General features: G+C 37.3%; 1 non-coding gene and 1 pseudogene across 1 annotated transcript; both read right to left on the bottom strand.

Annotated features, from left to right (window-relative positions):
• LOC107493393 (probable 1-deoxy-D-xylulose-5-phosphate synthase 2, chloroplastic) overlaps nucleotides 1–7,613 on the bottom strand; it is a 34,405-nt pseudogene extending 26,792 nt beyond the window's left edge.
• A 16,649-nt stretch (nucleotides 7,614–24,262) lies between these two features.
• LOC127740218 (small nucleolar RNA R71) lies at nucleotides 24,263–24,370 on the bottom strand. The gene has a single exon (XR_008000899.1). It is a non-coding gene; the product is annotated as a small nucleolar RNA R71 (small nucleolar RNA).
• Nucleotides 24,371–24,735: the final 365 nt, after the last annotated feature.

Raw genomic sequence — 24,735 nt, 5'->3', positions numbered from 1 at the left:
TGCCAAAAGGCGTATAAATTATCCGCTCATCAACAAGCTTTCCATAAACTAAGCGGAAGGGGCTCATCCCTATAGGTGTCTTGTACGCTGTCCGGTATGCCCAAAGTGCATCTTGTAGCCTGGTGCTCCAGTCCTTCCTATGAGGCTTGACTATCTTTTCCAGGATACGCTTTATCTCTCTGTTAGACACCTCTGCTTGTCCGTTAGTCTGCGGGTGGTATGCAGTTGCTACCTTGTGAATAATGCCATGCTTCTTCAGTAGAGTGGTCAGTCTCCTGTTATAGAAAAGGGTGCCTTGATCACTCATGATTGCTCGTGGTAATCCAAAGCGACAGATAATATGGTTTTTAACAAAGGAGACAATAGTGTTAGCATCATCAGTACAGGTAGGAATTGCTTCCACCCATTTGGAAACATAATCTACAGCTAACAATATATATAAGAAGCCACTAGAGTTGGCAAATGGACCCATGAAGTCATTACCCCAAACATAAAAAATCTCACAGAACAACATAAGTTGTTCGGGCATCTCATCCCTCTTGGATATATTACCGAACCTCTGGCATGGGGAACAAGATTTACAGAAGGCAGCAGCATCTTTAAAAAGAGTAGGCCACCAGAATCCACAGGCTAAAATTTTTCTAGCTGTTCTTTGAGGGCCAAAATGTCTACCACTCTCAGAGGAGTGGCAGGCCTCTAAAATAGACTGGAATTCTGATTGAGGCACACATCTTCTAATTATCTGGTCAGCACCATACCTCCATAAATATGAATCATCCCAAATATAATATTTGGACTCACTTTTCAGCTTGTCCCTCTGATGCTTAGTAAAACTGGGAGGGAAGGTATGACTAACTAGATAATTAGCTACAGGTGGATACCAAGGAACTACTTCAGATACTGCATGCAAGATATCAAATGGAAAAGCATCATTGATAGGAGTGGAGTCATGCTTGATGTGCTCAAGGCGACTCAAGTGGTCCGCCACTAAATTCTGAGAACCACTCCTATCCTTAATTTCTAAATCAAATTCTTGCAGCAACAGTATCCAACGTATCAGCCCTGGTTTGGACTATTTTTTAGCTAACAAATATTTGAGAGCTGCATGGTCTGAGTACACTACCACTTTAGTGCCCAGTAAATAGGCTCGGAATTTATCTAGAGCAAAAACAATAGCTAAAAGCTCTTTTTCAGTGATAGTGTAATTAGACTGAGCAGCGTCTAAGGTCTTCGAATCATATGCAATTACGAAAGGGTCCTTACCTGTGCGCTGGGCCAGCGCCGCTCCTACAGCATGGTTGGAGGTGCCACACATAATCTCAAAGGGCTGACTCCAGTCTGGTCCTCGCACAATTGGAGCTTGAGTCAAGGCAATCTTCAGCTTATCAAACGCTTCCATACAGTCCTCACTCAGCTCAAATTCAACATCCTTCTACAGCAGTCTAGATAAAGGTAAAGCTACCCTACTGAAGTCCTTGATAAATCTCCAGTAAAAACCTGCATGACCAAGGAACGAACGAACTTTCCTAACGGAGGAGGGGTAAGGCAGACTAGAAATGACATTTACCTTTACTGGATCACAGAAATACCAGTATTAGAGACAACATGTCCTAGAAACAATATTTTGTTTGACCATAAAATGACACTTTTCAAAATTCAAAACAAGGTTTGATCTAACACACATGTCTAATACTCTAGATAAACTATCCAAGAAAAGGCTAAAGGAATCACCGTATACGCTAAAATCATCCATAAAAACTTCCATATAATTCTTAATAAGATCAGCGAAAAGACTCATCATGCACATTTGCAAAGTAACTGGTGCATTGCATAAGCCAAAAGACATTCTCTTGTAAGCATAAGTTCCAAAGGGATATGTAAAAGTAGTATTTTCCTGATCCTCAGGAGCTATATGAATCTGAAAATAGCCTGTGTAACCATCTAAAAAGCAGTAATGTGATTTACCTGATAGGCAATCCAGCATTTGATCAATGAATGGCAGGGAATAGTGATCCTTACGAGTGACCTGGTTGAGGCGCCTGTTGTCAATGCACACCCTCCGGGAATTCTGCACTCTGGTTGCTATGAGCTCTCCTTGCTCATTCTTTACTGTTGTGACTACAGACTTCTTGGACACCACTTTTACTGGGCTCACCCATTCGCTATCTGAGATGGGGTAGATGATATCTGCTTTCAGTAGTCTGGTCACTTCCTTCTTGACAACCTCCAAGATGGTTGGATTCAGTCTTCTTTGGGGTTGACGAATAGGCCTTGCTCCCTCTTCTAAAAATATTTTGTGCTCACAAACTTGAGGGCTGATGCCTACTATATCCGCCAAGCTCTAACCAATTGCTTTCTTGTGTCTTCTCAACACACTAAGCAACTGCTCCTCCTGTTGGGCTGTGAGTTCCCTTGTAATGATAGCTGGGAGCATCTGATTATCCTCAAGGTAAGCATACTTGAGGTGGGGTGGAAGGGGTTTTAACTCCAATTTCTACTCCTGATCGGGCACTGGATCGTCTGGAGCCAGTAATGATGGCATAATGTCCTCATTGTGTTCAGAGGGGTTCCCCACACTTGGACCTTGCTCCATGTGCATATCTTCTACTGCTTCTTGGTAAACTACAACCACTGTCTCATCAATGATGTCGCACTGAAAAATAGAATGGTTTTTCGGAGGATGATTCATAGCCTCATTCAGATTGAAGCTCACTGCCCGGCCGTCTATCTTAAAGGAATAGGTTCCTGAGAATGCATCCAACTTGAACTTGGAGGTTTTTAGGAATGCTCTTTAGAGTAGGATGGATGATAGGTTCCCTGAGTCATTTTGGGGCATCTCCAAGATATAGAAGTCAATGGGAAATGTGAGCCCATTAATGCTCACCAACACGTCCTCAGCAATTCCAACCACTATAGTAATGCTTTTATTTGCTAACACAAAACGAGCTGCCGACCTTTTTAAGGGAGGGAGCCTCAAGGCATTATATATAGACAAGGGCATAATACTCACACACGCTCCTAGATTACACATGCAGTCAGAAAATATTACATCCTCAATGGTACAGTTAACCATGCATGGACCTGGATCACTACATTTTTAAGGTATATCCCCCATCAATGCAGATATAGAACTACCTAAGGAATAGTTTCTAATTCATTAATCCTATCCTTATGTATGCACAAATCCTTTAGAAACTTCACATATTTAGGTACTTGCTGAATAACTTAAAAAAAGGGGACAGTTACCTCAACCTTTTTGAAGATTTCTACCATTTTTGGGTCAAGTTCCATCTGCTTTCTGGGATTTCTTGCAAGGTGTGGAAATGGGATAGGGGTGGCATATTTGGTAGCTTTAGCTCCTTTTGGTGCGCCATTCTCTGGTTGAGTTACTTCTTCTTCAACTGTGTCTTGCACTTCATCTTCCTTTTCAACATCCTCCACTTCAAGCATGTCTTCAGTTGGGGCGTGTTCTTGTGGGCTTGGCTCCTTAGGATTCCTCTCTTGCAGTGTGGTTTCGGACCTCAAGGTGATGGCATTGATGCCACCATTAGGGTTGGGTAAGGGTTGAGAAGGAATTCCACTGGAGCTTGAAGGTTGGTTGTTAGAGTTATTCAGTGATCCTATCTGTGAAACAAGAGCTTGCAAGGTAGAGTTCGGACCGTTTAAAGTAGAAGTAAGGTTATTCTCCATGGTTTTCTGTCTCTGATCAATAGAGTGTAGTAACTCATCATTGGAAGAGGAAGAGGAGTAAGTGATCTGAGGGGTCTGCTGAGACGCTTGGGACCGCCTTAGATGAAGTGCTCTGTAAGCCTGGTTCTGGTTCTGCTGTTGATAGGGGGGATTCTGCTGATACTGGTTCTGCTGGTTATTATTATTATTCCACCTCTGATTTCCTTGGCTGTCTCTGCCTCCTCTATTATAGTTGTCCCTCCAACCTTGGTTAAGGTTCCCACCGTGGTTATAGTTGCCACCTTGTTGATAGTATCCTTGATTCGGGTTGTCATAAAAACTGTGAGTAGCTGCTACGGTGTTGTTCTCATGTTGGAGCTGTAGACACTCATCAGTGTAATGACTATAATCAGCGCATATTCCACATATACTCTGAGGAACCAGTTGTTGACTATGTTGTGGTGAGGGGGGCTGAGATTGTTGTTGGCCCCGATGTATTTGCTTCAGTAGGTTGGTCATGTCTCATATTGATTGTGTGAGAGTATTATTCTCACTGCTAGAGGAAACCTCTGCCACAACCTTGGGGTGGTTGTTCCTATTGTGCTTGTGATTCTGAGCGGACTTAGCTAAGTCGGCGATCAGTTACCATGCTTCTTCTGTGGTCTTGTACTTTTTCAGAGAACCATTACTCGCACCATCCAATGTAGTCTTGTCCTGAGGCTTCATGCCCTGTGTGAAGTAGCTGATCAACACCAACTTGTCAATCATGTGGTGGGGGCACGCGTCTAGGAGATTATTGAAGCGCTCCCAATACTCATAAAGAGTCTCTGATTTGCCTTGAATAATCATTAAAATTTCTTTCTTTAGTCTATCAGTAACTTCAACTGGAAAGTATTTTTCTAGGAATTCTCTTCGAAGTGTGTCCCGGTTAGTAAGAACTGCTTTAGGTTGAGTGTAGTACCACTCATTCGCCTTTCCCTCAAGAGAAAACGGGAAGGCGGCCAGCAGAATAGAAGTCTCAGTTGCACCATTATGCCTGACAGTAGAACAGGCTGTTTGAAAGTCTCTGAGGTGTTTGAGAGGCTCTTGAGCAGGTAAGCCGTGAAACTTTGGCAGTAGATTGATTAGTGCAATTTTCAGTTCAATATCTATACTTAGATTTGAATGATGCGCTTGGAAAGGTGGTAGTGTGAAGTCTGGAGCTTCTGCTTCCTAGAGAGTAATCCTCTTGGGCGCTACCATGTTCTCTGCGCGTAAATCAACCAAGGAGCTGAGCTTGTTTCTTCCTTAAATGATGTTTCAGATTCGTCCTCAGACATGACTAACCAACGTCGAGCCTGCCTTATACGTGAGACAGTTCTTTCAATTTCAGGATCAAATACGGGTAGGCTCGGATCAGGTAGTGAACGCGTCATTCAATGAAAGAAACATACAGCTCATTGTAGCAAAATAAAATAAAATGCAAATAAATAAATTTCAACCAATAAATTAGCACACTATTGCAATTCCCCGGCAACGGCGCCAAAAATTGACATACGGAAAAATCACCGATCAAGAGTTTATAGAGAAAACAACGTTGCAAGTATAGCTCTTAACCAATGTTGATTCCGCGTATCAATTTAGAAGGCATTGTCACAAAATTTAGAAATAAAATACTGGGAGTATGAATCCCAGGTCGTCTCCCAACGAGTTGCAGAAAGAGTGCTATTTTATTAATCAAGATTTTCCAAGAGATTTTTGAGTTTGAGAAACAGAGAAATAAATGATTGAGAATTTATATAATTTAAATAAAAGCCTTGACCGGGAGAAGATTAAAAGGAAGTTCTATCCCTGTTGAACTCTCTCAAGTGTAATAATAAAAGGGTTGTTATCCTACTTAGTTATCCCTTATATAATAAGGGAAAGTCAAGTACTCTCAAACTAATCCTATCACTTGCGTCCTAATCCTTTCCTAAGAAAGGATTAGAGTCGAAGACATGAGAATTAGCCAACAACTTCCAATTAATATTAACACTTGAGTATTCCAACTCAAGATTTTCCTTTTAATCAACTCCCAATCAAGTTAGGGAACTACTCCATTATCATGATAGTTAATAACTAAAATTTAATTAAAAGTAAAAATGGTTCTTTGCATTAATAAATCCCAAAATCATGAACATACTTATCTAAACAGAGTCAATGGGCAATAAAAGAGTAAAGAATAGAGAGACAAACTAGAATGAGGAAGCTCCAACGGAGGTAATGAATCTTCTCAATATCCAAAGCAAAGCACTAAAACTCTAAAACTATGAATGTGAAAAAAATCTAGAGGAAGGAGTAGAATTCTCTATAGATTCCCAAAACTAAACTAAAACTATGCAGAATGAAAATGTCCCCTGAGTCTCTGCTATTTCCTGGCTCTAGTTTGGGTTTTTGGGCCGAAAATTGGGTTTAAAACCGGCCTGAAATCACCCCCATCGATTTCTACGATTTCTGCAGGTCGCGCATGTCACTCGTGCGCGCCAGGTGCGCACGCGTGTTGATTGTGCTTTTTGCTTGTTGCGTGTCTGCGCCAGGTGCGCGTGCGCGTCAATATGTGAATGCGCTAATGTGCGCGTACGCGCCAGGTGCACTTGCGCGCCGCTTCTCGCTGGTCAGCTTCTTTGTTTCCTTGCGTTCCTTCCATTTTTGCAGGCTTCCTTTCGATCCTCTAAGCCATTCCTGCCCTATAAAGCCTGAAAACACTTAACGCACAGATCACGGCATCGAATGGTATAAAGGGGAATTAAAGATATATAATTTAAATGTCTAGGAAGCAAGTTTTCAACCATAGAATAAAATTGGGAAGGAATTGTAAAATCATACAAATCATATGAATAAGTGGGTAAAGAGTTGATAAAAACCACTCAAATTAGCGCAAGATAAACCATGAAATAGTGGTTTATCAGTAAGCATGTGTGGGTGCTTTAGTCTTCATCTGCTTCCCGATTTAAGGTCGAACTTGACGACACCGTGCATCTTGTCGGGTGCAGCTTCCACAGGAGCATAGCCTTTACCTTTCTCGGTGATGACGTGGATGAGGACAGGGCCGAGTGATGGCATTCCCTTCACATTCTTGAGAATGTGGACAAGGTCTTCCATTTGATGGGCATCTACGGGGCCGATGTAGAACAAGCCAAGCTCTTCAAAGAAGCATGTGCCAGGCCTATGGGGAGAGAGACATGCTCATTATCATTCAATATAATGATGAGGTTAGTGTCAAGAAAACTAGCATTGTTCATGGCCTCGTAGGCTTGTCCTACTGTCATGGCTCCATCACCAATCACCGATATCACGTGGTTATTTTTCCCAATCAGGTCCCTTGCAACTGCCATCCCTGAAACCAAAGTGTGAATTCGCTTTATTAAAAACCGATAATGTTAGAGAGAAGAGCCAAAACTTATTTTATTTAGTATTCATAGCAATTAATAAATATTAAATAAAGTAAATTCTGACTAATTTTATCTAAATTTCTTTGGTTATCTAACATTTTCGATTAGTAAATTTTTAACTTTTATTTGAGAAGTCTCAATTATCAATTTCATATCCTTTAATTTAATTTATTTTACCTAAGGCTGCCGAAATGCTAGTAGATCTGTGACCAACACCAAAGGCATCATGAAGACTCTCAGCAATCTTGGGGAATCCAGCAAGTCCACCAGTCTGTCAAATGGTGTGCATCTTGGATCTTCTTCCGGTGAGAATCTTATGAGCATAGGCTGATGACCAACATCCCAAATGATCTTGTCCTGAGGAGTGTTGAAGACATGGTGAAGTGCCACTATTAGGTCTGCCACACCAAGGCTTGAACTTAAATGTCCACCGGTCTTTGACACCGTGTAAACAATCTCTTCACGAAGCTCATCAGCAAGCGCCTCAAGTTCTTCAATCGACAGATTCTTCATATGGATTGGATAGTTTACTGCATCCAACACTGGGGTCTATGGCTTCTCTCCTGAGAAATTCAGACCACTACAAGCATGAAAAACACACTTGGTCAGACTTGTAGCAGCGGTACGGTAACATCAGCTGTGTCAAAATAATCAACCACTATGAAGGACTAAAAACTCGAAACTAAATCAAATATACTGACAATAAACCACAGAACATAGAAATTTCACCTCATACGGATGCAAGGAAAACAACACGAATTCTTCAAATAAAAAATGTTTTATTGTAGCAATACCATAGTTATCATGCCTTGTACTAGTAAAAAATCTCATGCAATCTACGAGTTTATAGAGTCCACCGAGAGCAGAACCTAAGAAAAGACAAATTTGATTCATTCAACTGAAACTGTCCAATAACATGATATAAACATGATTTAAATTTTAAAATTTGAACTCAAAAGAAAAAAGCAAAAGGAGATGCCACATGTTTTTGTTGAAAAGAAAAATTGAATTGAATCACAAAGTCAGTCATATGATTTCTCTTTCTTTCTAGGATCTCAGTCGATAGCTACCCATGATAATGGAAACTCTGATCATTTTAGGATATTTGTGCTTTTAGTAGATTTTCATTACTCTTGTCTAAGATTTCTTTATTTTCTTTTTTCTACGCATTGATAGTATTGATAGCGTAGTCTTTCATCACTGTCCTTTCCTTATCTCCAATGAATACTACAAACATTGACATGGCCAAATATAGTTTCATATTCATCACTTTGTTTCAGTTGTTTGTAATTTTATAGGTCCCTCTCAAATGCAACCTTTTAAAGCGCAAATGAATTCAATTAGATCACAACCAGATAATTATGTGTTCTTTTCACCTACTCACATTTGTATCAATAGAATTTTAACTCATACATATCAAAAGGATGATCAGATGCAAAAAGAAAATAAGTAGCTGTCACAATTAAGGAAAAAATAAAAATGAAGATATTTTCCAAGACTTATAAATATACCTCATAAGTTTTTCCAACTGGAACAGTTATTTCTTTGTAGTCATCATTTTTGCTGAAAATAAAAAACTTGAAAATTAACATTAAAATAGAGAAAATCATACATGAGTGCAATCTTTAATATTTACCTTGCATCCAAAGCACCGACAACCTCTACTGAGATAAAGAAAGGTGCATTTGCAAAGACCTCACTGATAAAAACATTTTGCTATGGCTCTCTTAAGTATCTCACTAACTCACTATATTACTAGAGTAACTAGACCAATGTCAGCTACTATTGACTGCTTTAATGCCATAGTTTAGCAGTATAACATCTAGTGCAACAAATTCAGCTTGCAAGCCCAGAAATGATGCAATAAGATAGTATCATCCTATTCCCTAATATATTACTCAGACAAAAAAAATATCTGCATTTATCATTTACTGCTCCAATACTCTCTTTTTCTCAGGAAGAGAACACAGGTTCCAAATCATCTTTTTTTTTAGCATACAGATTGATACTTGTTGAGACATCAACCATAGAGGTATATTATAGTTATAATAATTTTTCCATGCATTTCGTAAATCAAACAAAATTTTAGCATGCATTTTATCATGAATAAGAACCAACAAGAGACCCTTTTGAATTTTAGCACGAATAAGGATCAACAATAATTTTAACTATATAAATCAAAACTGTTGAATCCTTCTGCACATTTCAGCCGAGTGTAGCGATGACAAGTTATGATAAATATCAAAAAATAATAAAAAATTTATATCAACCTCAAAGCACTGCTATTTGAAAAATTTAACTAATATCTTAAACCATACTCTCATGAATATATAAAAGTATATGCTACTGCATCCCTTTGAACTTTGAATAATGTCCTTGTTGTACAACCTGTTCTCCACAGTACAAACAAATTTGAGAGAAATAAAAAGGACTTCAGCGAATCATAATGTGATTTCAAATAGTTTAAAACTTACTGAAACACTGAGTTTCAACAATGCAATTATTCATCTCTTATTATTTATACCTGTAATAGCCACTGATGACTTCCATTCGGTGGGATGGGAGTCTCATGGCTATTAATCAATCCTAAATTACCTAGCCCAAACTCTTACTGCACAGATGCATTTACTTCTGTATTTGACACTGCTAATGTCTCTTGAGAAGCCATAGAGTCCTTGGGAAGCTCCTATGAAAAAATAACACATTGAGTCAAAAATTCTATCAAGTATAACTATGACATAGAGGTTACCAATTTATTTTAATTCAAGTAACAACTAATGCAATATTGTATTTTACTGACCTCTTCGGTACTAAAGCTAGCTTGCGCGCCACTACCAGTCTTATCACCCAAATCGTCACCGTCATTCCTCACAGAACATTTATTCTTTACATGACCAGCACAGTTGCATTTAGTGCACCTCCATTCACCCCTCTCCTTTTTCCCCTTGGGTGCTCCTTTTGTCTTGACCACTGAAGGATCACCAACAAAGTTTGGCGTGGGAGAATCTCTTGTTTGTCTTTTCAAGCAAGATTTTTATTCTAGTGTTTGGGTCCAATGACAGACTTCATTTATAGTGTCATAGAAAGAAGGATAATTTGAGCTCCTAAGAATACCATCCACGTAGCTGCCAGTGACAATGCGCCATAGCGCATTAAAAATTATCTTTCTTTGTCTTGCGTTGTGCCTCCAGTAGAACTTTCATCTAGATACTTCTTGGCAACCTTTGACCATCTTTTCAAAAGAAGACTATCTAGCAACTTTTGTAAATCTACCCTTTTCATTGCACAAAACATGTGGCTGCAAGGAATGCCTTCAGTACTCCACCGACTACATTCACACTCCATATGCTCAGTATTGTGATCATAAAGTACGTTATATATATGTTGCCTCCTGTCACACTCCTTAACTTTTTACACAACAGTGGTTGACATGTCTTCCTCATTTATTACATCTAATGCGACCACTCCTTGAATCTTCTTTTTTACTTCTCCAAGAATCTCCCTTGTGTAAAAATTGGCAGCAGAAAGCTCCAATGCTTCTAGCCCAGTAGTTAGAACGGGCTCCCCATACAGCGTCTTAAACTGAGAAACTAATACATTATTTCTTTAGTCCCTAAGAGCATGTTCAAGATTTTGGACCAGCTCTAGAAGAATTTGGCGAATGCAAATAAACCTCTTGATGAAGTTGTTTATCGCCTCACACCTTGATGTTGTTCTAAATTGAACACAGAATTTATCCCTCAAGTAAGCGCTTGCCCAGCTTTTCCTCTTCTCATATTCATTTAGAACCCATTCATTTTCCTCCAACCAATATTTTTTTATCATATTCTCCCAATATTCTTCAAATTCATCCAAATGCCATGGAGCATACAAACATCTTCTGAAGTCGTTGGAAAAATTTTTGTTTTTTATGTTTGCCGTTACATTCTTCTGAATGTGCCAACCACATAATCGGTGAGTTGCATCTGGAAAGATTTCTCGAATTGCTGCTTTCATTGCTTCGTCACCGTCTGTGACCACAACACTGGGAGACTTGTTTGGCATAACTTCTAGAAAATTTTGCAACAACCACGTATACGTTGTCGTCCATTCATCCTCTACCAAGGCAAAAACAAATATACATGTTTGGAGGTGATGATTACAACCTGAGAAGATTACCAATGGCCTTCTATACTTATTCTTCTGGTAGGTTGTATCCAATGCAAGCACATCTCCAAGCACTGATAATCGGACCTACAAATACCGTCTGCCCAAAATAAATTTGCCAGCCGACCTTCATTAGTATCACTGTACCTTGCCATGGCCATTGGGTCGACATCGACTTTCCCAAGTAGATAGCTAATCATCGCATTGGTTCCCACCAATGAGATTTGCACGACGAGTTCTTTAAATGTGATTATCTAGGTCCTTCTTTATGAATCCGACATTGGCATAACCACCGGCTTGGCCTACCATTAGTCCCATTATTTTAGAGGTTGGAAGACCATGATCATGGATGGTATTCGCCTGAGCTTTTTGTGGCTCAGTCAACCCTCGGTGGTTTGGAATTAGGTGTACCATGCATTGTGGGACAAGATCGTGGTTGTGCTTCTTGACTAATTTTTTAACCCTCAAAGTCAAAGTTTCTGTGTCAAAATACACTACAAGCATGGCTTTACAACCAGTGCGAGTCAGCGCTCTATGCTCCCTCTTCCTACTCGAATTAGATATTTATTTCTCGACTCTCTTTCCTTCCTTGCTGCAGAAAAACCTCCTTCTGCGTTGTGTTCCATCTTTTCCACGTGCTATATCACCCTTGCGAACTCCAAACCTGAGACACCTCGCATAATGTACATACAACTTATAAGCTGTATCCGATGTTTCAAATGTCTAGTTTATAATATCATCGGTCGTCACAGACACACACTTACTACTGCTGCCACTGCAATCACAAGTGCAGTTAACATTTTCTTCCACACCAGTTATCATGCAATCTTTGACGTTGTCTTGTGAACTAAGTGGTTTCGAGTCAACATCCATTGTACCCTAATGAGATGAATTAATCAAAGGGCAATAAATAACATTTTTCGATTAAAAGCTATTAGTATTAATTAATTAAAACCTTTGAAAGTGACTGACTATTACTTGTTGTGATAATTCTTTGCTCCGATCCATTATATGAAATAAAGAATAATCAGCAAATGAAGTAGCAAAAATACTTAGTCTTGTCAAATGCAAAGAATATGCAAGCTAAGCTAGTGAATGAAGGGTGATGCTTAAAAATGATGCTAAAAAAATGTATTTAACTGAAATTTGTCTATTTAAAATAATCAAATAAACCTACCTAAAATATATATCCTCCTTATTAAAATGTTGTTCCAAGAAGTCCTAAGAGAATGCAAAGCTAAATTAAAACAGTAAATACAGAAAGTAACATTTCAAAGAGAGATAACAAGTATATCAATACTCAATACTCTTAATTGTTGTTATCATATTCCGCAACATATGCTATAATGTACAAATACTTTGTTTCTGCTCAAATATCTGTATCGTAGGCATATCTGCATCATATACTATTAAATTAAACTTCCTAATTGTGACTATAGTTTTGATAAAATGGCCGTATTTACATATTGCTATTTGTGCAAAACGGAAGGCCAGACTAGCTAGCATTAATTCTCTTACAAGAAACTAGTATAACTTAGAAAACAACAATGATAAAGCCATGAAGAGATTCTATTAGTTTCTACAAAACAAAACAATTAGATCAAAACTAAAGGTGAATTTTTAGTATTAAGAAATCAAATATCTCTCTTAAATCTCCAATTCAATTATGCCAGTAATCCAAAGGGTTGACTTAATATACAATGAAAGAGTGCAGAAATAGAAGGAAAGATGAAGAGGTACTAAAGGGCAGAAAAAGAGTTAGTTTTCTTGTTCCTGTGATTGTGAGCACACGATAATGCTACAGAAATCCTTTTACTGGTTCAAATTGCCATTTTCCTTCTAAATTCTAATAAAGAAAATTGGCAATTGAGAAAGATGATCAACACAATACAAGTGAAGAGTGAACATTGACAATTGAGAAAGATGATCAACACAGCAGAGCCACAAAATACACAACAACATACTAGAACCAGAACCCAGAACCCACAGTAGCAGCAGCACAACCAGAAAATTAATAACAGCGTAAAATTAATACTACCAATAGCATTCATCATTCATGTAATAACTCAAATTGTGGGCCACTCTTCTTTTTCTTTTTTTTTCCTAACCCTAATCACACACAAACACCCTCTCAACCTTCAGTCTTTCACTAGCCGTCACCCTCCCCAAATCCCGCATCTTCATAATACACACACAAATCACATGAACAAAGAAGAGAAGAATGGATGGAGAGATGCGCTGCGAAGGAGAAGAGAGGACCGCTGCTGCGTGTCCTGCCACTGCCCTCCCCACCGAGCCGCCACACCTCGCTACCAGTTGCCGCCGTCATCAACAACGATGGAGGAGAGAGAAAGAGGTGAACACGAGGATAGAGAGGGAAGCCTTTCTGTTGTTGTCATCGTGCTGGAGGGCTGGCTATCAGAGGAGCTGCTGCAACAAGCTCACCACCGGCTAAGGCCCGTCATCGTCCGTGGAGAGCTATCATCATCTGGGTCGCTGCCAAAGGAAAAGAGCTTGCACAAGGGGTTGCTGGAGTGGCTCACCGCTGCTGCAAGCACCACCGCACCTCTGGCCGCTGGGAAGTCACATTGAGGTCGCTGTTCTTCTGCCATCACCGCTGCCGGGGTTTCTGGTTAATGGGTATGGTGCTGTTGTTGCCAGACCCACCACCGGTGCTACCCTACTTATTTCTGTTGAGTCCGAGTCGTTGTGGTTGCTGAGAAAGTAGGTTGGAGCTGAGGTTGCGGCTGCCGCAGTTTCGGGTTGAGAGGAAAGGTTCCATTGATGCGTTTGGATTATAGTTTCAACAATCGAGAACTATCACCAGCTCCATCTTATCGCTACTCCGGTCCAAATTCTACGCTCATTCATTCCATTCCACTTCAATCCTCCTTACCTTGAATTTGGCACTCTGGGTTTGGTATCTTCGGTCCCTTGGGGCCATGTTGTGAGTAGGCTTTACATTTATAATTGTTTGATTGTGCATCTATAATTATTTTGACATATATCTATTATGATCTTTGAATCATACTCATTATATTTGCTTTGAACGATTTTAAATTGATTAGAATAATTGATTTATTAAAATTAAATAATTCATTTTTATGAAGTTTATACTTTCAGAACTATACATGAGACTATATATATTTTTGATGAAGTTTTGCATTATTCCAAAATGTTTGACTTTACTTGAATATCTATTTTTGAAGTATCTGTTGGTACTCACTTACTTTAAAAATTGTGAAATATATTTAAAATCTCTTATGATTGAAAAAGTATGATTGAAAAAGATTTCTGATGAGAAAGTATTGTTTGATTTGATTTGATTCGATATCTTATATATTTGAAAGATAAAATATTTGTTGTATTTGAAATTATATGTTTTGAATTGGTTTGGGAGGCTCGTATTAGAAAACCGTAGTTAACGGCGGTTATGACGTTAACTTAGATGCATCTAACTCAGACTCCAGCTAGCAGGGGTGTTGCTAGCTTAACGTGTAGGCCACACATTAGATCTGTTATTCTGTTAGGACACACAAGAGGAAAGGGCTACCCATAGAGGTGGAGCCGCCCAAGTGTGCATTTTTGATTTGATTTCTGTATGAGAACTCCCTTATTAATTCACTTATCATAATCAACTATTATTTTCTAATTAAAATTACTTTGATTATAATGTAGTCTCATGTCAATTATAGATGTATTGTCTTGTCACTGAGTTGCAAAACTCATCCCTTTTTTTCTAAAAATATTTTCCAGGAACAATTATTTGACTATGCGAGACTTTCTATTCAAGAATAACGGTCTGCAATGAGTACTTATTCTTTGTCGAATTCCTAGAAGTGTATGCTCCATATGTCACAGGCAGGATCCAACCATTCTTAGTTATTTTAATTTTTTTATTAAAAATGTATAACTATTTATTTTAGAACTTGTAAAATATTTGTGATTGCTTATTCAACTTATATTTGACTATGTTAGGCTTGCTATAGGATTGTTTTTCTGAGCGCCAGTCATGACTCATTTTGGGCCGTGACAAAGTGGTATCGGAGCTTAGGTTTAATCTGTATAATATGGAGCAAATGTCCTATGGTAGGATCACAATAATATAAATAGAAGCACGCCTATTTGTACAAATTGTGGCACTATCAAAGGCCTATAGGATTGTCATCCTTGTCCTAAGTCGTTGTTGTCATCTGATTATTATCATGAGACTTCTGCTGCTTCTTGCAACTCGTTTCCTTCCATTTGTAACCAATCTCGGCTTATTCTCTAATAGATTTAAAGTTTGTGGAATTTCTTCATGGAAATGGAATATTTTGAGTAATGGTACATATTATGAATTGATATTTAACCCCACTTTTATCTACCTTAAGACATTAATTTATTATGTTGTTTTAGATTTTGTTCGATCTTTAATTGTTATGATCTGTTTGAAATGTGTTTATTTGGTTTCTGGTTAAACAAATATTAAATAAGTTTGCTAATTATAATACGGATGATGGATAATTGATTTTAAGAAAACTAATTCCATAGCATGAGTTTCTTTGAGAAAGCTTTGTGTTTGTCCAAGATTATTGAAATTTTCATAGTTGAAATTAACATTTGGATGTTAACCAGATTGAGTGCTAAAGTTCTATACTCAGTATAATTGGTTGTATGGGAAACACGTTTAAGCTTCACTCAGGGTAGGATGTTCTTGTCTATATGTTATTAAGTGAATGCGTCTCTTAGATTATAGGTGATTTCTAGTTTTATAGACTTGCTTGCTGAGCTTGTAGATCATAGTGATTATGAAGCATTTGATGATTATTTTGAATGTGTTAAATTATAGCTTGCCTATGAGTGTTAGCCAATGATTATATACTTGTTTGTTGATTCATGTCATTTGATTAGTGATTATTACAGTAACTAACAAGTAAATAATTTTGGTTAATTTTTTTTGAGAAACTCGTAAGGTTATTAGTTGTTGCTGCTGTAAAAGAGTTAATAATATTATTTGTTGCTGAATTGGTGACTGACGTGACTGTAATTGGGTGAATCTTGGTTGTCATCTTGTAAAAATTTCTATTGAAAGGAGGTAATGAACACTCGTAATTGCTTGTGTTGTTGTTGGAGATCATATGCTTGGTTTGTAGTTATATATGGCAGATTAATAAATATTTTTATTTCTCTAATATGATGAGAGTTTGATAATTTCGAATTGAAGTTTGTCATGATAAACTTGTGATCTGAACAATACTTTTGTGACACACTTGAGCATCTGAATTTTTCCCCTTCAAAATTAATTATTTTATTGACTAGAAAAATTGTTCCAACTCTTTCAGCATGTTGTTCTAACTTTTACTCTATTTTCTCATTGGTGGTCCATTACATGATGCTTAACATAAAAGTTAGTTTCTCTGGTCTGCAATATAAAATTTATGTAAAAATGTTTAGTATTGCATTCACACTCTCAATAAAAAAATGCTTAATGACTTTGCCTTGTTTATTTTTCTTTTTTTTTCATTTTTTTAAACCTAATTAATTTTTAACCTACCAAAACTATCAACTATTGTGCTTATCATGCAATCTGCATCAGTGATATGTGACTATTTCTTTTATATATAGGATTACCATGTTTCCATTTTCAGAGTGGCACATTCCTGACAATTTCGGATGAATGTTTATTTTGCTTTGCTTTGTTTGTGGGTTCAGCTTGTCTGTTCACATGCTGTGTCTATTTATGTTTTTCTTTTCTCCTTTCCTCTAGTTTAAACTATTGTTGTACATGCAATACCTTTTTATGTATATTATTCATACTCATGAATTTTTATTTTTCTCTGCCCAATTTGTTTGTGGATTTGGCTTGTTTCTTCATTTTTTCCCCTTAAAATGCTCCTAGCTTGTAGTTTTAGTTGTTGTTGTACATCTTTTTATTTACCTCTATGGCCTTTGCCCTTATAATTATGTTCTTGTACGTATTTAGAGAGATGTGTTGTGTTACTTTGTAGTGACACACCGACGGTTTCTTTGGTTATTAAGTAATGTCAAGCATCATAAATGTTTTTTGTCAATAAGCTATTTTTGTTACTGTATAATTTTCTTAAATGATGGTTGTGAAATGAATTGAGTTGCGAATGGATGTTTGATGCAGGTCTATCATCGCTTATTGGGTGCAAATGCTTTATATACTTCTGGTGATTGCGTGATTGCAGACTATGTGCTCTAGTGTAATAAATTTATTAGCCTGCCTTTTTACAGCTTGTTGAGCTTTAATTTATTTGTTTTAATAGTGAAAGACAATGAGATAAATTAGTTTTGTACTTTTGGCTGGATCATCTTGGCTGATAGGATTGTTGATTTTGTTATGTAGTTTTAAATTCTGATGATATTTAGTAGCTGAGTTTGTATTTAGTTACTCCTTCCTACTGATGGTTTCGAAAAAAAGGGGGTTTTCTTTTTCTGATTGTGTTTTATTTGGAGAATCAATATTTTCTATTACCCCGTTGGTTTTGTTGGTTATCCAACTATGTCGCGGATTCTACTTTGTTTGCCCAATAAGGATTTTAATTTGATTAAATAGTCCTTACATTGAGGGTTTGGTGTTAAGTTGTTCCTTTTTGGCCAAATTTTTTCCGTCACAATCACAGCGTATTTCGAATATTGTCTGTTAAAAAATTTTGAAAATTGACTATTTCATTACTAGTGCTTTTGTCTTGGTTCATAGCCCACATCTTAACTTGATATTTCTTCATACGTTAAGGGTTTGATATCAGTTGTACTGTGATTCTTTAAATTCGCACATCATGATTTAAGTACAATCTATTTTAAATTATTGTATTAGCCATTTTTCTTCCAAAGATATATAGGCTTTGCAAAGCTCTTAACATGATCGAATTTTTGAGGCATTTATATTAATTCATTTGTCCGTTGCTTAATTGATCCTATGTTGTATGACCTTTTTGAGACATCACCTTGCTAGTTTCAAGTTGCTCAAGATTGCAACGAATTGGAATATGTTATTGCCTTGCCGATATTTTTTAGCTTCACTAAATCTGTGGTTTTATTACTCCTTTAGTGCCCTGCACTGTAATGGTGGTTGAGTAGTGAAAATTCGAAACTTCGCTAAATTGGTGGTATTATTTCCTAACTAATGGGATTCTGTTTGTTTAATTGGTTGATGATGAAACACTTTGTGTCTTTAGTTATCAGTTGGTGTATATGTAGCACATTTGTTAGTTTATTATCTGGGATTGTCGATTGCTAACCTGAAGGATGGCTAGGGCCAATGCTATGTTGAGTAAGCGGAACTGTTCGTCCTAATATTTGTTCTCACAATGCCCTTAAATAGCCTTGTAGATCGATTAAATTAATTCCTTCCTTCTGTTTAACATTCCTATCACTTATTATTTGACATTTAAGGTTAATATGCATAATATGATTTGAAAATGTTTTACTGATTGTATATTGCATGCTTGGTTTGATGTGTTGGTTATGTTTGTCCCTAAGTTTGGAATTTGGCCATGTATATTCTGCTTAATTCTTCACCTTTCTTCTCTCCGTTCTCATCCTTATCCACTACATAATTGCACTTGAACTCATGGAACCTCATATGACCGCGTCTTTTAATTATTGTTTTATGTTTTGGGTGTATTGTTGGAATTTGTGTTACTCTATCTATTTTACACTTTTGGCTATGTTATTTGGTCTTCAATTTGAGTTTGTAGTGTGCTTTTGAGATTTTTTCATATCAATCTAATTATTTCATCTGTTCTTTGAGATTGATGGTGCTTCATATCGATTCCTTTTGCTACATTGTATATGTGAATATTAAGGAAATGTCTAGCATTTGATCGTTGCATAATTTTACAAAATGTTTTCCTTATATATATTGGGTTCAATTTGTATCTAGATGTAATATTGTATAGTTAAAGTGCTTAAGTTCTTTCCTGCAACTTTGCTCAAATAGCTTGATTTTTAGCCTTGTTCTTGCTATTTATTTGTACAAATTATTAAACTTATGGTCTCAGGATGTGGTTATATTTCTTTCGGATAAGGTTGTCTCAATGTTGTTTTCTTTTCTTATTCCTAAATGCATCATTCTTTGCATCAAGGTCTAGTTGTATGAACTAGATGTGACTTGTACTGTTGAAGCGATAATATAAATAGTAAGTTGGTTTGAAATTCGGGGACTAAATTTCTAAAGGAGGAAAGAATGTAATAACTCAAATTGCGGGACACTCTTCTTTTTTTCCCTAACACTAATCACACACAAATACTCTCTCAACCTTCAGTCTTTAACTAGCCGTCACCCTCCCCAAACCCCGCATCCTCACAATACACACACAAATCACATGAACAAAGAAGAGAAGAATGGAGGGAGAGCTGCACTGTGAAGGAGAAGAGAGGACCGCTGCTCCGTGTCCTGCCACTGCCCTCCCCACCGAGCCGCCACACCTCGCTACCAGTTGCCGCCGTCATCAATAATGATAGAGGAGAGAGAGGGAAGCCTTTGTGTTGTTGTCATCGTGCTGGATGGCTGGCTGTCAGAGGAGCTACTACGACAAGCTCACCGCCGGCTAAGGCCCGTCGTCGTCCGTGGAGAGCCATTACCGTCTGGGTCGCTGCCAAAGGAAGAGAGCTTGCACAAGGGGTTGCTGGAGTGGCTCTTCACTGCCGCAAGTGCCACCACACCTCTGGCCACCAGGAAGTCACATTGAGGCTGCTGTTCTTTTGTCGTCACCGCTGCCGGGGTTTCTGGTTAATGGGTATGGCGCTGTTGTTGCCGGAACCACCACCGGTGCTACCGCTACTTGTTTCCATTGAGTCCGAGTCGTTGTGGTTGCTGAGAAAGTAGGTTGGAGCTGAGGTTGTGGCTGCCACAGTTTCGGGTTGAGGGGAAAGGTTCCGTTGACGCGTTTGGATTATAGTTTCAACAATCGAGAACTATCGCCAGCTCCATCTTATCGCTACTCCGGTCCAAATTCTATGCTCATTCATTCCATTCCACTTCAATCCTCCTTACCTTGAATTTGGCACTCCGGGTTTGGTATATTCGGTCCCTTAGGGCCATGTTGTGAGTAGGTGATGAGCGGATAATTTATACGCTTTTTGGCATTGTTTTTAGGTAGTTTTTAATAGGATCTAGCTAATTTTAGGGATGTTTTTATTAGTTTTTATGCTAAATTCATATTTCTGGACTTTACTATGAGTTTGTGCATTTTTCTGTGATTTCAGGTATTTTCTGGCTGAAATTGAGGGACCTGAGCAAAACTCTGATAGAAGGCTGACAAAGGACTGTTGATGCTGTTAGATTCTGACCTTCCTGCACTCGAAATGAAGTTTCTGGAGCTATAGAACTTCAAATAGCGCGATCTCAACGGCGTTGGAAAGTAGACATCCAGTGCTTTCCAGCAATATATAATAGTTCATACTTTATTCGAGATTAGACGATGCAAACTGGCATTCAACGCCAGTTCCATGCTGCATTTTGGAGTCAAACGCCAAAAACACGTCACAAACCAGAGTTAAACGCCAAACAGACGTTACAACTTGGTGTTTAACTCCCAAAGAAGCCTCTTCATGTGTAAAGCTCAAGCTCAGCCCAAGCACACACCAAGTGGGCCCCAGAAGTGGATTTCTGCATCAATTACTTATTTCTGTAAACCCTAACGGTTAGTCTAGTATAAATAGGATTTTTTACTATTGTAAAAGGGGTCCTTTTCCCTTATTTTCAATTTCATATGCCATTCATGGGGGCTGGCCATTCGGCCATGCCTGGACTATCACTTATTTATTTTCAACGGTGGAGTTTCCATACACCATAGATTAAGGGTGTGGAGCTCTGCTGTACCTCGAGTTTTAATGCAATTACTACTATTTTCTATTCAATTCAGCTTATTCTTGTTCTAAGATATCCGTTGCACTTCAACCTGATGGATGTGATGATCCGTGACACTCGTCCTCATCCATCCTTATGAACGCGTGACTGACAACCACTTCCGTTCTACCTTAGACCGAGCGCATATCTCTTGGATTCCTTGATTAGAATCTTCGTGGAATAAGCTAGAATTGTTGGCGGCATTCTTGAGAATCTGGAAAGTCTAAACCTTGTCTGTCGTATTCCGAGTAGGATTCAGGGATTGAATGACTGTGACGAGCTTCAAACTCGCGATTGTTGGGCATGATGACAAACGCAAAAGAATCAATGAATTCTATTCCGACATGATCGAGAACCGACAGATGATTAGCCGTACTGTGATAGAGCATTTGGACCATTTTCACTGAGAGGATGGGATGTAGCCATTGACAACGGTGATGCTCTACATACAGCTTACCATGGAAAGGACTATGAAGGATTGAAAGTAAGAAAGCAGTATGTTGCAGAGATCCAACACGGACAAATCACCTCCATACATTTATCTGAAATTCCCATCAATGATTTACATAAGTATCTCTTTCATCTATTTTATGCTTTATTTATTATTATTTTTGAAAACCACTATAAACCATTTGAATCCGCCTAACTGAGATTTACAAGATGACCATAGCTTGCTTCTTACTAACAATCTCCGTGGGATCGACCCTTACTCACGTAAGGTTTATTACTTGGATGACCCAGTGCACTTGCTGGTTAGTTGTGCGAAGTTGTGACAAAGTGTGATTCACGTTTGAGAGCGCTACCAAGTTTTTGGTGCCGTTGCCGGGGATTGTTCGAGTTTGGACAACTGACGGTTCATCTTGTTGCTCAGATTAGGTAATTTTCTTTTTGTTTTATTTTCAAAAAATTTTCAAAAATCTTTCAAAAAAAATTCTTTACTTCTGTTTTTGAAAAATTATTATAAATTTTTAAGAATGAATTCTAGTGTTTCATGAAGCATGTTGAAGCTTGGCTGGCTATAAAGCCATGTCTAACTCAATTGGATTGAGGCTTCCACTTGTCAACATAAAAGGCATGTATATGGAATTGGATGAAGTATCAACTGTTGCATGCTTGATTTATATCCTAAAGCTGACTGGCTATTAAGCCATGTCCAACTCTTGGATCAGAGCTTTAGGGTAACATTGAAAGATTCCTGGAATTCTTATTAAAAAATTTTGAATTTCTTATTTTATTTTTCCTATATGTTTTCGAAAAAATAAAATAAAATACAAAAAAATAATAAAATCATAAAAATCAAAAATAATTTTGTGTTTCTTGTTTGAGTCTAGTGTCAATTTTTAAGTTTGGTGTCAATTACATGTTTTTAAAATTTATGCATTTTTCGAAAATTCATGCATGTGTTCTTCATGATCTTCAAGTTGTTCTTGATAAGTCTTCTTGTTTGATCTTGATATTTTCTTGTTTGGTGTTTTTTGTTGTTTCTCATATGCATTTTTGCATTCATAGTGTCTAAGCATTGAAAGTTTCTAAGTTTGGTGTCTTGCATGTTTTTCTTTCCTTGAAAATTTTTCAAAAATAAGTCTTGATGTTCATCTTGATCTTCAAAGTGTTCTTGGTATTCATCTTGACATTCATAGTGTTCTTGCATGCATTAAGTGTTTTGATCCAAAATTTTCATGTTTTGGGTCATATTTGTGTTTTTCTCTCTCCTCATTAAAAATTCAAAAATAAAAAATTATCTTTTCCTTATTTTACTCAAAAAACTCAAAATCTTTGAGTTGACTTAGTCAAAAATTTTTAAAATTAGTTGTTTCTTGTTAGTCAAGTCAAGATTTTAATTTTAAAAATCTTATATTCCAAAATCTTTTTCGAAAATCAAATCTTTTTCATTTTTCTTCTTATTTTTCGAAAATTTTTAAAATTGATTTTCAAAATCTTTTTCTTATCTTTATTTCAAAATTGAAAACTTTACTAACAATTAATGTGATTGATTCAAAAATTTGAAATTTGTTACTTTCTTGTTAAGAAAGGTTCAATCTTTAAATTCTAGAGTCATATCTTTTAGTTTCTTGTTAGTCAAGTAATCAATTTTAATTTAAAAAATTTAAATCTTTTACAAAATGTCTTTTTCAATCATATCTTTTCAAAAATATATTTTTAAATCATATCTTTTTCAAAATTGATTTCAAAAATCTGTTCTAACTTCTTATCTTTTCAAAATTGATTTTCAAATCTTTTTCAACTAACTAATTAACTTTTTTGTTTGTTTCTTATCTTTTTCAAAATCACCTAACTACTTTTTCATCTCTAATTTTCAAAAATAACTCCCTCTTTTTCAAAACTCTTTTTAATTAACTAATTGTTTCAAATTTTAATTTTAATTTTATTCTTATCTTAATTTTCGAAAATCACTAACCCTTCTTCAAAATTTATTTTCGAAATTCTCTCCCTCTCATCTCCTTCTATTTATTTATTCATCTACTAAGACTTCTCCTCTACTCAAGAATTCGAACCTACCCTCCCCCTTGTGTTTGGATTCTTACCTTTTCCTTCTTCTTTTCCTTCCTTCTTCTACTAACATAAAGGAATCTCTATATTGTGACATAGAGGATTCCTCTTCCTTTTCTGTTCTCTTCTTTCTCATATGAGCAGGAACAAGGAAAAATGCATTCTTGTTGAAGTAGATCCTGAACCTGTGAGGACTCTGAAGAGGAAACTAAGAGAAGCTAAATTACAACAATCCAGAGACAACCTTACAGAAAATTTTGAAAAGGAAGAGGAGATGGCAGCCGAAAATAATAATGCAAGGAGGATGCTTGGTGATTATACTACACCTACTTCCAAATTTGATGGAAGAAGCATCTCAATCCCTTCCATTGGAGCAAACAATTTTGAGCTGAAGCCTCAACTAGTTGCTCTAATGCAACAGAACTGCAAGTTCCATGGACTTTCATCAAAAGATCCCTATCAGTTTTTAACTGAATTCTTGCAGATTTGTGAGACTGTTAAGACTAATGGAGTAGATCCTGAAGTCTACAGGCTCATGCTTTTCCCTTTTGCTGTAAGAGACAGAGCTAGAACATGGTTGAACTCACAATCTAAAGATAGCTTGGACTCCTGGGACAAGCTGGTCACGGCCTTCTTGGCTAAGTTCTTTCCTCCTCAAAAGCTGAGCAAGCTTAGAGTGGATGTTCAAACCTTCAAACAGAAAGATGGTGAATCCCTCTATGAAGCTTGGGAAAGATACAAGCAGATGACCAAAAGGTGTCCTTCTAACATGCTTTCAGAGTGGACCATTCTGGATATATTCTATTATGGTCTATCTGAGTTCTCTAAGATGTCACTGGACCATTTTGTAGGTGGATCCATTCACCTAAAGAAAATGCCTGCAGAAGCTCAAGAACTTATTGACATAGTTACAAATAATTAATTCATGTACACTTTTGAGAGGAATTCTGTGAATAATGGGACACCTCAGAGGAAGGGAGTTCTTGAGATTGATGCTCTGAATGCCATATTGGCTCAGAACAAAATGTTAACTCAGCAAGTCAACATGATTTCTCAAAGTCTGAATAAATGGCAAAATGCATCCAACAGTACTAAAGAGGCATCCAACAGGGACAAAGCACCTCCATACACTTATCTGAA

The sequence above is a fragment of the Arachis duranensis genome, chromosome 6 (genome assembly GCF_000817695.3).
Source record: "Arachis duranensis cultivar V14167 chromosome 6, aradu.V14167.gnm2.J7QH, whole genome shotgun sequence".
Taxonomy (NCBI): Eukaryota; Viridiplantae; Streptophyta; class Magnoliopsida; order Fabales; family Fabaceae; genus Arachis; species Arachis duranensis.
Note: the sequence above shows the minus strand (reverse complement) of the source record. Positions and strands in the feature narration are given on the sequence as shown.